Here is a 14,650-nt window from a genome sequence, read left to right on the forward strand (position 1 = left end):
GCGGGTCGGAGGGGGTTCGTGGTGCGGGTACGCCTCCGGGGAGGTCGTCCTTGTGGCCGCTGGCTGTCCCTGTGAGTTGGTTCCGGACGAAACAGCGCTGTCACTTGACCTAGAAGCTCCCACCCTGGCGGCTCCCGGCTACCGCAAAGCCAGTTGTAGGAGAAAGGTCTGGGCACGTCCCTTTCCTCCGCGCACCTGGCCGCGGCCCATTAGTGCTGGGTCTGCGCTTTGCCACCTTGAATTCTGTATATTGTTCTTTGCATCTCGCACCAGCTTCCCTAGCCGAGAGAAACAGCCACAAACTCACTTTTCAAAGATGCTGGCACTCGTCTCATCAATGTATTTCTTTTTTCTATATGCTTACTTTCTAGCTAACCCTTTTGTTAGGAAATATAACACAATTATATTCTGAACTAGAAAGGTAAGTATAATAATCACTGAACAGACATGTCATCATGTAGAGCAAAAATAAAATAGTGTCAGGCGCTTCACAAATACACTCCCTGCCTCCTTCCTAAGAAGACCACTAGTCTGACTTTTTTTTCTTTTTAATTTTGGTTTTATATTGAAGCACTTTTGATTAACAATGTTGTACTAGTTTCAGGTGTGCGGCAAAATGACTCATACATATGTATATATTTTGGGAGGGGGGGCTTCCCTGGTGGCTCAGTGGTAAAAGAATGCACCTGCCAATGCTAAGAGATCCCAGTTCGATCCCTGAGTTGGGAAGATTTCCTGGAGAAGGAAATGGCAACCCATACCAGTATTTTTGCCTGGAAAATTCCATGGCCAAAGGAGACTGGCAGGCTACAATCCACCGGGTCACAGAAGAATTGGACACAACAACTAAACAACAGCAATTCTTTTTCAAATTCTTTTCCCATTAGGTTATTACAGAATATTGAGCAGTGTTCCCTGTGCTATACAGTAGGTCCTGGTTGGTTATCTGTTTTAAATATAGCAGTATATACATGTCAACCCCCCACTAGTCTGACTTATATGACAATCATTGTTTTAAAAAACACAGTTTTTATAACATATTTGCAAACTTGATTTGTGACAAAGGTGGCATCACATAGAAATGGAGGAAAAAAAGATGGTCTTTTCAATGAAGGGTCTGTGACAAGAGGGTATCCTTATGGAAAAAAATAAAATGAGACACATCATTTCATCACAAATATCAATTCCAGGAGCATTTAAGACCTAAATATATTTTGGACTTCATAATAGGGAAATATTTCTTTTAAAAAATACATGAATGCCTTCTCAGTTGTGTCCAACTGTTTGAGACCCCATGGACTGCAGCCCACCAGGTTCCTCTGTCCATGGGATTTCCCAGGCAAGAATATTGAAGTGGTATTTAAAAATTAAAAAAATGTTAAATAATAAAGAAAACTACAAAGGACATTTTGGGTCTGTTGAAGTTAAATGTGACATATATTAGATAATTAGATAACTCAACCAATTACCAACATCCTGAGTGTGATTTTGTGGCTGTGTAGGAAAACATCCTTGTTTTTGGAAACGGGAAAGTTGAGGAAAATCTTCTTAATCAAGTGAAATATGAGTGGGCATTGCTTATTGAGGCTGGAGTTTACTGCCTCCTCCCAAATGTAACTTTCCTTCACCAAGATGTAATTCCCAATGCTGCGAAAGCCCCTCCTCCACTCTTTCACATATGGACCTATTATCTTCCAATAGAGTTTGAGGAGGCAGTACTGCTGGGTGGAGTCAAGCAAAAGGGATTGAGAAATGATCACACCATGGGGAAAAGATATGTCCAAGTCAGCTGGATGATGTTCCCCAAAGCTTTCATTCTAAAATTTCAGAAAATATTACCCTTCCCCCAAAAGGCTATCATAAGAAGCCTAAGTTTCTAAGGTCTGTGTGTGTGTGTGTGTGTGTGTGTGTGTGTGTGTGTGTGTATGCTCAGTGGTATCTGACTCTGTGACCCCATGGATTGCAATCTGCAGGCTCCTTTGTCCAAGGAATTTTCCAGGTAAGAATACTGGAGTGGGTTGTCATTTCCTACTCCAGGGGATTTTCCTGACTCGGGGATTGAACCCCTGTCCCTTGGGTCTCCTGCATTAGCAGGCAGATTCTTTACCATTTGCCACTTGGGAAACTTCGATTTAAGGTCCATCTGTATACAAAAATCATTTAGATCTTCTACCTCCAGGGATGTCTGTAATCTGGAAAATACTTTTAGACACAAATCGTCTGTTTCCTCTTTCCGTCTTACTTTCCTTACTCTTTCAGAGCATAGAGTTTATACCTCTAAACAACACTGATTACATTCTTTCATTTAAGTGTTTATCTATATGAGTGTTCTCTAAAACGCCACTGTCCAATACATTAGCCTCGAGGCACATGGGGCTCTTAAGCATTTGCAATGTAACTAGACCAAAATGAGATGTGCTATAACTATAAAACACTGTATTTGTAGATTTAGTAAAAAAAAAAAAAAAATAACTAATAACTTTTATTTTGATTACATGCTGAAATGTAATATTTGGATATATTACATCAAATTAAATATGTTTAAAAATTGATTTTATTTACTGCCTTTCATTATATTAGTGTGGTTGCTAGAAAATCTTAAATTCCTTATATGATTTGCATTTTTATTTTGACTCATATTACATCACTCTTGGACAGTGCTCTTCTTGAGCATTAGAATATAAGGGCAGGGAATTTATCTTACTCAAGTTTGTGTTTGTCACAAATGCTAGAACAATTGTTATTATTATTTTTGGCTAACTAAGGACTTTACTTCAAACAAAAATTAAAAATTAAAAATTGAGAGCTATCTCCCTGGGTGTGGGGAAGGGATCAGGGTAAGGAATTCCCTGAGGCTAGGCCAGTACCCTCAGACTGGAGGGGCCGTGATCATTCCCTTCCTCACTTCTGGGATAGGGGACCTTAGCAAGTGCAGGACCCTATGCCAAAGCCCACCTACCCAGGGGAACTCAGGCTAAGGCTCAGTCCCTGGGAGGTAGAACAATTATTGATATAACTGTTACATGCATAAGAGAAACCCACTGATAATATTCTGTATTTGAGAATCTCTTCTTCCCTGTGTTAGGATCAGCCTCTCTTCATCAAAACACCAGTTTTTGGTAATTGAAAAGAGCATTGCTTAGTTGGAGAAACCCAGAAAAGGTAGCCCTAAAGCTAGGAATTTTCCACAGTTTATTGTGATCCACACAGTCAAAGGTTTTGGCATAGTAAATAAAGTAGAAATGGAAAATTCTGAAAGAGATGGGAATACCAGACCACCTGACCTGCATCTTGTGAAATCTGTATGCAGGTCAAGAAGCAACAGTTAGAACTGGACATGGAACAACAGACTGGTTCCAAATAGGAAAAGGAGTACGTCAAGGCTGTATGTTGTCACCCTGCTTATTTAACTTATATGCAGAATACATCATGAGGAACGCTGGGCTGGATGAAGCACAAGCTGGAATCAAGATTGCCGGGAGAAATATCAATAACCTCAGATATGCAGATGACACCACACTTATGGCAGGAAGTGAAGAAGAACTAAAGAGCCTCTTGATGAAAGTGAAAGAGGAGAGTGAAAAAGTTGGCTTAAAGCTCAACATTCAGAAAACCAAGATCATGGCATCTGGTGCCATCACTTCATGGCAAATAGATGGGGAAACAGTGGCTGACTTTATTTTTGGGGGCTCCAAAATCGCTGCAGATGGTGACTGCAGCCATGAGATTAAAAGACGCTTACTCATTGGAAGGAAAGTTATGACCAACATAGACAGCATATTAAAAAGCAGAGACATTACTTTGCTAACAAAAGTCCATCTAGTCAAGGATATGGTTTTTCCAGTAGTCATGTATGGATGTGAGAGATGGACTATAAAGAAAGCTGAGTGCCAAAGAATTGATACTTTTGAACTGTGGTGTTGGAGAACTCTTGAGAGTCCCTGGGACCGCAAGGAGATCCAACCAGTCCATCTTAAAGGAAATCAGTCCTGAATATTCATTGGAAGGACTGATGCTGATGCTGAAACTCCAATACTTTGGCTACCTGATGCAACGAACTGACTCATTTGAAAAGACCCTGATGCTGGGAAAGATTGAAGGTGGGAGGAGAAGGGGACAACAGAGAATGAGATGGCTGAATGGCATCACCAACTCAATGGACATGAGTTTGAGTAAGTTCTGGGAGTTGGTGATGGACAGGGAGGCCTGGCATGCTGCTGTCCGTGGTGTCACAGCAAGTCAGACACAACTGAGCAACCAAACAGAACTGAAAGATAGGAAGTTAGGGGACCTGGGTTAAGAATGTAAGACTGGGCCATGCTTCTGCTAAAACAGGCAGCCTCAGATGTAGGACATTTGAACCTTGACTCAAATAGGGTTTATTCATTTATTAGTTTGAAAACCCAGGAGCTCTAGCTTCAAGTGAGGCTTGATCCAGGTGTGAAACAGTGTGATCAGAACTGAGTTTTTGCTCTCCATTTCTTGGATCTATTTCCTCTGTGTTTCATTTATATGCAGTCTTCCTCCTCTTCCACTGTCATTAGCTTCCAGGGCCACTTCTAGGTTTTTGTCCAGTGGAAAAAACAGTCCATTCCCTAATATCTCAAAAATAAGTCCAGAAATTGTCCAATTGGCCCTGATTACTCAAACTGGGGCTTTATACTTGTCTTAACCAGAGTCGCCAAAAACAAAACAAACAGAGCCTGAGGCAAGGACTGGATGCTTTTTTTTTTTTTTTTTTAAGGTACAAACCCAGGACTTCCCTGGTGGTCTAGTGGTTAAGACTTATGCTTCCAATGCAGGGGACGTGGTTTCAATCCCTGATCAGGGAACTAGGTCCCACATGCAGTGTGGCATGACCAAAACACAAAGCGAAGCTGCAAAACCATGGTACCAAAGGTAAGAAAAGAAGGAAATGTAGCCAACAACAGTGTGAAGCAAACTGAAGTGGTATAGCACTGGCTATTGTGGCATATTGAGCCATGGTCTTCCACAGTGATTCCAGAGTAATTTTATAAAATTAAAACCCCTTCTAGTAAAAAACCCAATAGGATAAGATCTAGATCTTTATTAATAAGTTCATTCAAGAACTCAAGTGTTCATCCAAAATTGTCACAAATTTTGGGTAGTATTTGCCATGGTCTGTGTGCAGGTTGAAAGAGAATTTCCAGACATGAGGCAGAATGAGAGGAGACAAAAGTTTATTAGAGCAGGAGATGCTGTTAGAACAGTGGGCCAGCTCAAGGGAAAGTTGACCCCTTTTGCAGGCTAGTAGCCAATTTTTATAGCCTCAGGACAGAGAAAAGTCCTCCTGAAAGGGTGGCCTTAGGTGATTGGTTGGGATGCTATAGGGTGGGTAATAGGGTGGGTATTTTACCTAATATGGGGTCCGAGAACTGGCCAGTGTAGATCAGGAGGCTCATGGCAACAACTGTTATGGGGCTTGGTTAATTCTAGAAATTTTTGTCCTGTGACCTTGATGTAAGTCTCCACACCTGTGACCTTGGTAAAGGGCTCCATAGTCCCATCTCTTTTTATTTGTGGGCCAGATATTTAGCCTGCTCATGATGAACTGACTACCTACCCCATCTCAGGTCATGGGGACACAGGTCACTGGGAAAGGGATGATGACCATTCCTAGATTCTTCAGGCTTAACAGAGGCATCATAGGGTCCTGGGTCCCAGTGCCTGCTCTCTGACAGGGTGCATTTACAGAGGGAGATGAGAGTCCACAGAATAACAAGGCAGCTTATTCAAGCATTGTTTGAGTGTTGGCCAGGTGATATTCTTGTTCTTCTATTATCTGGAGATTTATTTGTTGTATTCTAGAAGAAACAAACTTACCAAGAAGTTTGAAGATACATGGCCTGAAGATTAATAGAAGTAGAAAGGCTGCCAAGTGGCTTAGAAGAGGGGCTAGCCAGGAGAACCAGAACCAGACATTGGTCTGTGGTATTAAATGTTTCTCTAGGTATGAGAAGATTCAAGAATTGGACTCATGAAAATCTTTACCTGAAAATATGAAAGCATCTCTCATACAGGGACTCTTAGGGATTTTCCCCCACCACTTGCTTGTTCCTTTCTCTTCAAATCCTCTGCAAACAGGCAAATGGCCATGGAAGCAATTGAGAAACTCTGGCTAGGGTTACCCTCTGGCATGTTCCAAAGGCCCCACAGCCCACTGCACCCCAGTAGCTGTCACCCAAGTGGGTGAGGGCTCTCCTTTCCTCTTTCTTCCTTAGACTGAGGATTAGGCCAGTTGATAATGTGCTGGCATAGGTCAGGCTCTTAAAAGACATTACTGCACCTGCTGCTTGAAGACACCTATGACAGGATAAGGTGGTCATGGAATGGACCAGACTACAGGGCATCCACCCTCAGCAAGACAACTTCTGTGCACCATGAGACATATAGTGATTGGTTCAAGCAAAACACTAAGCCCACTTCCCTGACCACCACCTTCCCAGTAGGATTAAAAGACAGATTCCTCAGCCTGTCTTCCCTATTATTTTCACTTCTCTTTCAGTCCAGACTGATTTACAGGAGCCTAGGTGTTGCCTCTGGAGAAGGAAATGGCAACCCACTCCAGTATTCTTGCCTGGAGAATCCCAGGGACAGGGGAGCCTGATGGGCTGCCGTCTATGGGGTGGCACAGAGTTGGACACGACTGGAGCGACTTAGTAGCAGCAGCAGCAGCAGCAGGTGTTGCCTCTGAACCGTCCCAAGAGTGCCTTCCGTGTTTCAGGAAATCGCCAATTGGAGAGTTATCTGTTGGTCCTGGGAATCTCTCTCTTTTCTGTCTTTCCCTGCTTGAGTCACATGGTTGGTGCCTTAGCTTCATGGTTTACACTCAGGGGTCACCTCTCGCTGTTGGATGCAACTTTGGGATGGTCAGCCATTTGGTGCCACTAGTTGAATGGAGGGCCCACTGGGACAAAGGGGATGCCTTTGAGTCAACTAGTGACTCTCAGTATCCCCATTCTACAGCATATAGGCTAAAAACGGATACTGGTACATCCAGGAGCCTCCCTCACTCACCTCTTGGCTACATTCTCAGGAACTGGAAAAATTTGGAAATCTAGTCTGACCTCAATACAAATCGGAGGACCAAGAAAACTGACCTCTTAATGGCACACTAAATTATACCTCCATCCTCCAACTTGATCTCTTTTGCCGAAAGCAGGGGAAAAGGACTCACTCAGAAGTTCCTTATGTTCAAATCTTTATGACCCTTAATCAGAACCTTGTTCTGAGGTACACATGCCACATGTCTTTCTAAGGCAATAGCCGCCTTATCCCCATGCCCACCCCCATCCCCGTCCCTGTCTCCCTCTCCATCAGATCTCCTAGATGACCCCAACTCAACCTTTCCTGTCCACATTTGATCTTTATTGTTGCAGACAAGGAAGGGATTCTGAAGTTCCCTTTGGTCCAGGACTTTCTCCTAGCCTGAGGGATCAAAAAACTCTCCTAACATTCTAAAGAATCCCCTCATAACTTCTGCTGTCTCTGGGGGTGGGGGAGTGTTGGGGAGAACCAAGCTTTCCCTACTTCTGCAAGTTCCCTTACTTCTCCAGATTCTTTGGATCAAACTAAGACCCCACCTCCCCAGAGGGACAATCCTTGCTAGGACAACATTTTATCAGTCAGTCTGCCCCTGTTAACAGAGCTGATTTGAGTACTCTAATTTAAATTTTAGCTATTAGACCATAACCACAGAAGGGGAAAAAACAGTATGACCATGATATTCTTTAGACTCCAGAGAAAACTGGTTAAAGTGAAATCTTTCTGAAATTATAAAACCAGTTTTCCTAGCATGTACAATTAGAAAAAGCTAGCTTGTTAAACAGAAATATGCCTAGGAAAAGCCTGAAGTTAACTCTTATCATGTCCTTGAGATACACAGCCCACATTGTCTGAGACTTCAACCTTTGGTAAATTGGTAGAACTTCAAGTCAAGGGAAAAAAGGGACAAAGAGACATTTTAAATATCAAGCAAAAAACTATAAGATCAGATCTCTGTCTCTCTGGATTTATGTATGTCTCAGTGTATGTCTTAGTCTTTGAATAATATTGCTGAGGTTAATTTTTTTTTTTTTTTTAGTTTTTATTTTTGAGGTTAATTTGTAAATGAGCTCTAATTTAATTGGCCTAAAGAAAGTAAGCACCTATAAATCAAACAATTCTAAATACAAGAGAAATTAAGTGAAAGGAATTCCAGGTTCATGTGAATGGAGAATAATCAATATTAAATTAATACCTGGTATTTAATGTTTGTTGATCTAATTAATATAGACCTATTTTAAGAATCATCATTAAGCATAATACTTTTATTGTACCTAAGTTTAATATAAACTAAAGAAGAGCTTATTTTATCTGTTGAAAATTTGTCCATAAGGGAAGCAACTCAGTGTGAATAAACTTCTAAGGAAAGAAAATGTGAGATAAGAGATTTTAGGAAAACTCTATTAAAAATAATTTTGCTTTAGTCTTTCCAGATTTTGGTAACTTGAATTTCTAGGGTTGTGTTAAATTAAGTGTTGGAAGTTTATTAAATATCTAGGTCACTCCCAAATAAAATAAGATACTGAAACATTAATTACTAAACATTGGCTTCCTTTTACAGAGAAACTAAAGATATTTTGAACTATTAATGAATATATTTGGTGCCATCCTGAGATGTTCCCTATAAGAAAGGAAATATTTTTAGAAATTACCACTGGTTATTTTCACCAATCTACAGAAAGATAATATAAAGGACAGTTCACAGTTGTTTAAGGAAAGTAGGGTGTTTTTCTAGTAAAGGAGGTATAAGCTCCACACCTGTGATCCTGGTATAAAGCTCCATAGCATTCTCTGAAGATGTGCACAAACTAAATCTGGGAGGATGAGTAGGAGCTAACTAAATAAAGAAGTTAGGCGGAAGGAGGAAAAAATAGCATAACTGATGAAAAGAAACCATAAAAGAGCATGGAATTTAGAGGACCATAAGATGTTTTGTCTGGAGAGACGTGTGCTCAGGGAGAAATTTGGGAGCCACTGCTAGGAAACTAGGCAATGCTCTATACCAAGTATTCTATTAAGGAAATTGACCTTTACCTTTTATGAGAAACCATTGAAGGATTTCTAGCAATAATTTGATTAGTTATATATTTTAGAATGACTACTCTAGCAGCAGTGGGGAAGACAGATAAGTCCAGATTAGATATAGAAAAAATAGTTGGGAACCTAAGCAATTAGGAAATGCTAAGAGCCTGATTAAAGCACTGACAATGGAAATAGAACAGAGGGTATAAACTGACAAAGTCCTAAATAGAACGTATAGGACCTGGTGACTGATTGAGGGGTGGAGGGTGGGGGCAATGGATGAGAGGGAGAAGTTTAAACTGGAGAATTGAATGAGTGGTGATACCACTTCCTGGATTAAGGAATACAGATTTTCTCCCCAAAGCTGAGTTGAGTTTTGGACATGCTGACTTTGAGGTTTACTATGAAATATCCAAGGGGAGATATATGATGGGATGTTGAAGATCATTATGACCTGGAGTTCAGGAGAGAGTTCTAAAATGTAGATGTAAGAGGTGTTGGGATGGTAACAAAATCAATCAGACAAAATGTCTAACTTGAGAATGTGCCTAAGGACACAGCTCTGGGGAAGAACATTCACAAGACCAACAGAAGGAGAAGTGCCTGGGGGACAGATTGAATGAATGAATCAGTTCAGTCAGTTCAGTCGCTCAGTCGTGTCTGACTCGTTGCAACCCTGTGAATCGCAGCATGCCAGGCCTCCCTGTCCATCACAAACTCCGGGAGTTTACTCAAACTCATGCCCATTGAGTCGGTGATGCCATCCAGCCATCTCATCCTTTGTCGTCCCCTTCTCCTCCTGCCCCCAATCCCTCCCAGAATCAGGGTCTTTTCCAATGAGTCAACTCTTCGCATGAGGTGGCCAAAGTATTGGAGTTTCAGCTTCAGCATCAGTCCTTCCAATGAACACCCAGGAATTATCTCCTTCAGGATGGACTGGTTGGACCTCCTTGCAGTCCAAGGGACTCTCAAGAGTCTTCTCCAACACCACAGTTCAAAAGCATCAATTTTTCAGTGCTCAGCTTTCTTCACAGTCCAACTCTCACATCCATACATACCCCTGGAAAAACCATAGCCTTGACCTGACGGACTTTTGTTGGCAAAGTAATGTCTCTGCTTTTTAATATGCTATCTAGGTTGGTCATAACTTTCCTTCCACGGAGTAAGCGTCTTTTAATCTCATGGCTGCAATCACCATCTGCAGTGATTTTGGAGCCCAGAAAAATAAAGTCTGACTCTATTTCCACTGTCTCCCCATCTATTTCCCATGAGGTGATGGGACCAGATGCCATGATCTTAGTTTTCTGAATGTTAAGCTTTAAGCCAACTTTTTCACTCTCTTCTTTCAATTTCATCAAGAGGTTTTTAGTTCCTCTTCACTTTCTGCCATAAGGGTGGTGTCATCTGCATATCTAAGGTTATTGATATTTCTCCCGGCAATCTTGATTCCAGCTTGTGCTTCCTCCAGCCCAGCATTTCTCATGATGTACTCTGCATAGAAGTTAAATAAGCAGGGTGACAACATACAGCCTTGACGTACTCCTTTTCCTATTTGGAACCAGTCTGTTGTCCCATGTCCAGTTCTAACTGTTGCTTCCTGACCTGCATACAGGTTTCTCAAGAGGCAGGTCAGGTGGTCTGGTATTCCCATCTCCTTCAGAATTTTCCAGAGTTTCTTGTGATCCACACAGTCGAAGGCTTTGGCATAGTCAATAAGGCAGAAATAGATGTTTTTCTGGAGCTCTCTTGCTTTTTCGATGATCCAGTGGATATTGGCAATTTGATCTCTGGTTCCTCTGCCTTTTCTAAAACCAGCTTGAACATCTGGAAGTTCACGGTTCACGTATTGCTGAAGCCTGGCTTGGAGAATTTTGAGCATTACTTTACTAGCATGTGAGATGACTGCAATTGTGTGGTAGTTTGAGCATTCTTTGGGATTGCCTTTCTTAGGGATTGGAATGAAAACTGACCTTTTCCAGTCCTGTGGCCACTGCTGAGTTTTCCAAATTTGCTGGCATCTTGAGTGCAGCACTTTCACAGCATCATCTTTCAGGATTTGAAATAGTTCAACTGGAATTCCATCACCTCCACTAGCTTTGTTCATAGTGATGCTTTCTAAGGCCCACTTGACTTCACATTCCAGGATGTCTGGCTCTAGGTGAGTGATCACACCATTGTGATTATCTGGGTCGTGAAGACCTTTTTTGTACAGTTCTTCTCCGTATTCTTGCCACCTCTTCTTAATATCTTCTGCTTCTTTTAGGTCCATACCATTTCTGTCCTTTATTGAGCCCATCTTTGCATGAAATGTTCCCTTGGTATCTCTAATTTTCTTGAAGAGATCTCTAGTCTTTCCCATTCTGTTGTTTTCCTCTATTTCTTTGCATTGATCACTGAAGAAGGCTTTCTTATCTCTCCTGGCTATTCTTTGGAACTCTGCATTCAAATGGGAATATCTTTCCTTTTCTCCTTTGCTTTTAGCTTCTCTTCGTTTCACAGATATTTGTAAGGCTTCCTCAGACAACCATTTTGCCTTTTTGCATTTCTTTTCCATGGGGATGGTCTTGATCCCTGTCTCCTGTACAATATCATCAACCTCTGTCCATAGTTCATCAGGCTCTCTGTCTATCAGATCTAGTCCCTTAAATCTATTTAATCTATTAATCTATTTATCTATTTAATCTATTTAAGCCCCTCGTCCAAGGTAAGGCTGCCCACGTCCAAGGTAAGAGAAACCCAAGTTAGACGGTGGTGTTGCGAGAGGGCATCAGAGGGCAGACACACTAAAACCATAATCACAGAACACCAGCCAACTTGATCACAGGACCACAGTCGTGTCTAACTCAATGAAACTAAGCCATGTCATGTGGGGCCACCCAAGATGGTCAGGTCATGGTGGAGAGGTCTGACAGAATGTGGTCCACTGGAGAAGGGAATGGCAAACCACTTCAGTATTGCCTTGAGAACCCCATGAACAGTATGAGAAGGCAAAATGATAGGATACTGAAACTCCCCAGGTCAGTAGGTGTCCAATATGCTACTGGAGATCAGTGGAGAAATAATTCCAGAAAGAATGAAGGGATGGAGCCAAAGAAAAACAATACCCAGTTGTGGATGGGACTGGTGATTGAAGTGAGGTCCGATGCTGTAAAGAGCAATATTGCATAGGAACCTGGAATGTTAGGTCCATGAATCAAGGCAAATTGGAAGTGGTCAAATGAGATGGCAAGAGTGAACATCAACATTTTAGGAATCAGTGAACTAAAATGGACTGGAATGGGCAAAGTTAAATCAGATGACCATTATATCTACTGCTGTGGGCAGGAATCCCTTAGAAGAAATGGAGTAGCCATCATAGTCAACAAAAGAGTCTGAAATGCAGTACTTGGATGCAATCTCAAAAATGACAGAATGATCTCTGTTAGTTTCCAAGGCAAACCATTCAATATCACGGTAATCCAAGCCTATGCCCCAACCAGTAATGCTGAAGAAGCCAAAGTTGAACAGTTCTATGAAGATCTACAAGACCTTTTAGAACTAACACCCAAAAGAGATGTCCTTTTCATTATAAGGTACTGGAATGCAAAAGCAGGAAGTCAAGAAACACCTGGAGTAACGGGCAAATTTGGCCTTGGAGTACGGAATGAAGCAGGGCAAAGGCTAATAGAGTTTTGCCAAGAGAACACACTGGTCATAGCAAACACCCTCTTCCAACAACACAAGAGAAGACTCTACACATGGACATCACCAGGTGGTCAACACCGAAATCAGATTGATTATATTCTTTGCAGCCAAAGATGGAGAAGCTCTATACAGTCAACAAAAACAAGACCAGGAGCTGACTGTGGCTCAGATCACGAACTCCTTATTGCCAAATTCAGACTTAAACTGAAGAGAGTAGGGATAACCACTAGACCACTCAGGTACGACCTAAATCAAATCCAATGAATGAATAGGCAGTGATAAAAGGCAAAACTAGTGAGTAGGTTCTGAAGTATAATTTATGAAAGATCTCCTTGGGGCAATAGCAGATCTAAGAAGCAAAACTCTTAGAATGATGAATTGCAGCTATGGTCAGTCATTAAGGGCAAGTGTTTGGAGAACCAAGTTAACAAATTTAGAGGAAAAAATTATTAAAAAAAATATGACTCAGGTGAAAACATGTGAGTAATTAAAGAAGGGGATTCTTCACTTCTTCATCTATAAAGGGAGAAGTTTCAATTAGGTGAATTCCTAGACTCTTTCTAACTCTTAAGTTCTGATCTGATGAGCCAGCATTGAAGAGTGAGTAGGATCTGGATCTCTATGAACAGTAACTTTTTCTTCTGCTCTCCTGCCCCTCCAGCCCTCTTCTCCCATTCACCATCACACCCTCCACGTGGTTCCCACAGAAACTGAGATATCTGCTTACAGTTGACTTGTTTAGGGTAGGCAGCTGACCTAGCTGGGTCAATAAAATACCTTCCTCAGGATTTTGAGATAAAAAGGAAGAAAGAGAAGACAATTTTCTCCCTTTCCAGCTCTTAAGTTCTGATCTGATGAGCCAGCATTGAAGAGTGAGTAGGATCTGGATCTCTATGAACAGTAACTCTTTCTTCTGCTCTCCTGCCCCTCCAGCCCTCCTCTCCCATTCACCATCATACCCTCCATGTGGTTCCCACAGAAACTGAGATCTCTGTTTACAATTGACTTGTTTAGGGTAGGCAGCAGCTAGCTGGGTCAATAAAATACCTTCCTCAGGATTCTGAGATAAAAAGAAAGAGAAGACAGTTTTTCTCTGGGTAATGAAAAGGGAATATATGTAAAATCTAAAGTTGACGATAACCATGATTTGCAATGAGGTGTTGGCGGCAGGAAGCTGAAAAATGAAGACAGAAGAAGCAAAGATCACAGATGGAGAGAAAACTGCCTGGGTTTTCCAAAGCACTTTATATCTCAGTCTCAGGCCACTGTTATAATCTATCACTGCCCTGAATTCCATGATACCCCAATATCCTTCTATTAACATCCCCCTTTAAGACTTAACTAGCCTCAGTTGATTTCTGTTACTTGCAACTTAAAAGATTCTCAACTATTAGAGCCCATATGGGAAAGAGAAAAGTAAATGGAAGGTGAAGCTATAAGGTAGACTAGATGTAATGAGTGCCATGCTTTGGTTTATAACTGATTAGTGGCTGTGGTGATGGAGATGGGAAATCCATCAACACTCTACAGAATCATGAAAACTTTAAACAATAAAACTACCAAAATGAAAAATGAACATCTACAAAATCACTGTGGTCCTTTCATTGACAGTTTTTGCAATGTAATAGGCAATGTCAACAAATTAATGTTCTCATTAATTAATGTTTATTAATTAGAAAGTCATGTCCTGCCTCATTTCTGTCTCCTTCCACAAGTGAACTGTAACTCACTAACATAGCCATAAAATGCTATGTATGGTCAGTTGATCCTTTGTAGTATAGCCTGCCATCTTAAGTATCCTGACTGAATTGTCCATTTTCCTCCATTCCAAACAAAGGTGTTGTAGCCAGGATTATACTTGCTAAAGCAGGTGGATCAG

Source organism: Cervus elaphus, chromosome 20, assembly GCF_910594005.1.
Source record: "Cervus elaphus chromosome 20, mCerEla1.1, whole genome shotgun sequence".
Classification (NCBI taxonomy): Eukaryota; Metazoa; Chordata; class Mammalia; order Artiodactyla; family Cervidae; genus Cervus; species Cervus elaphus.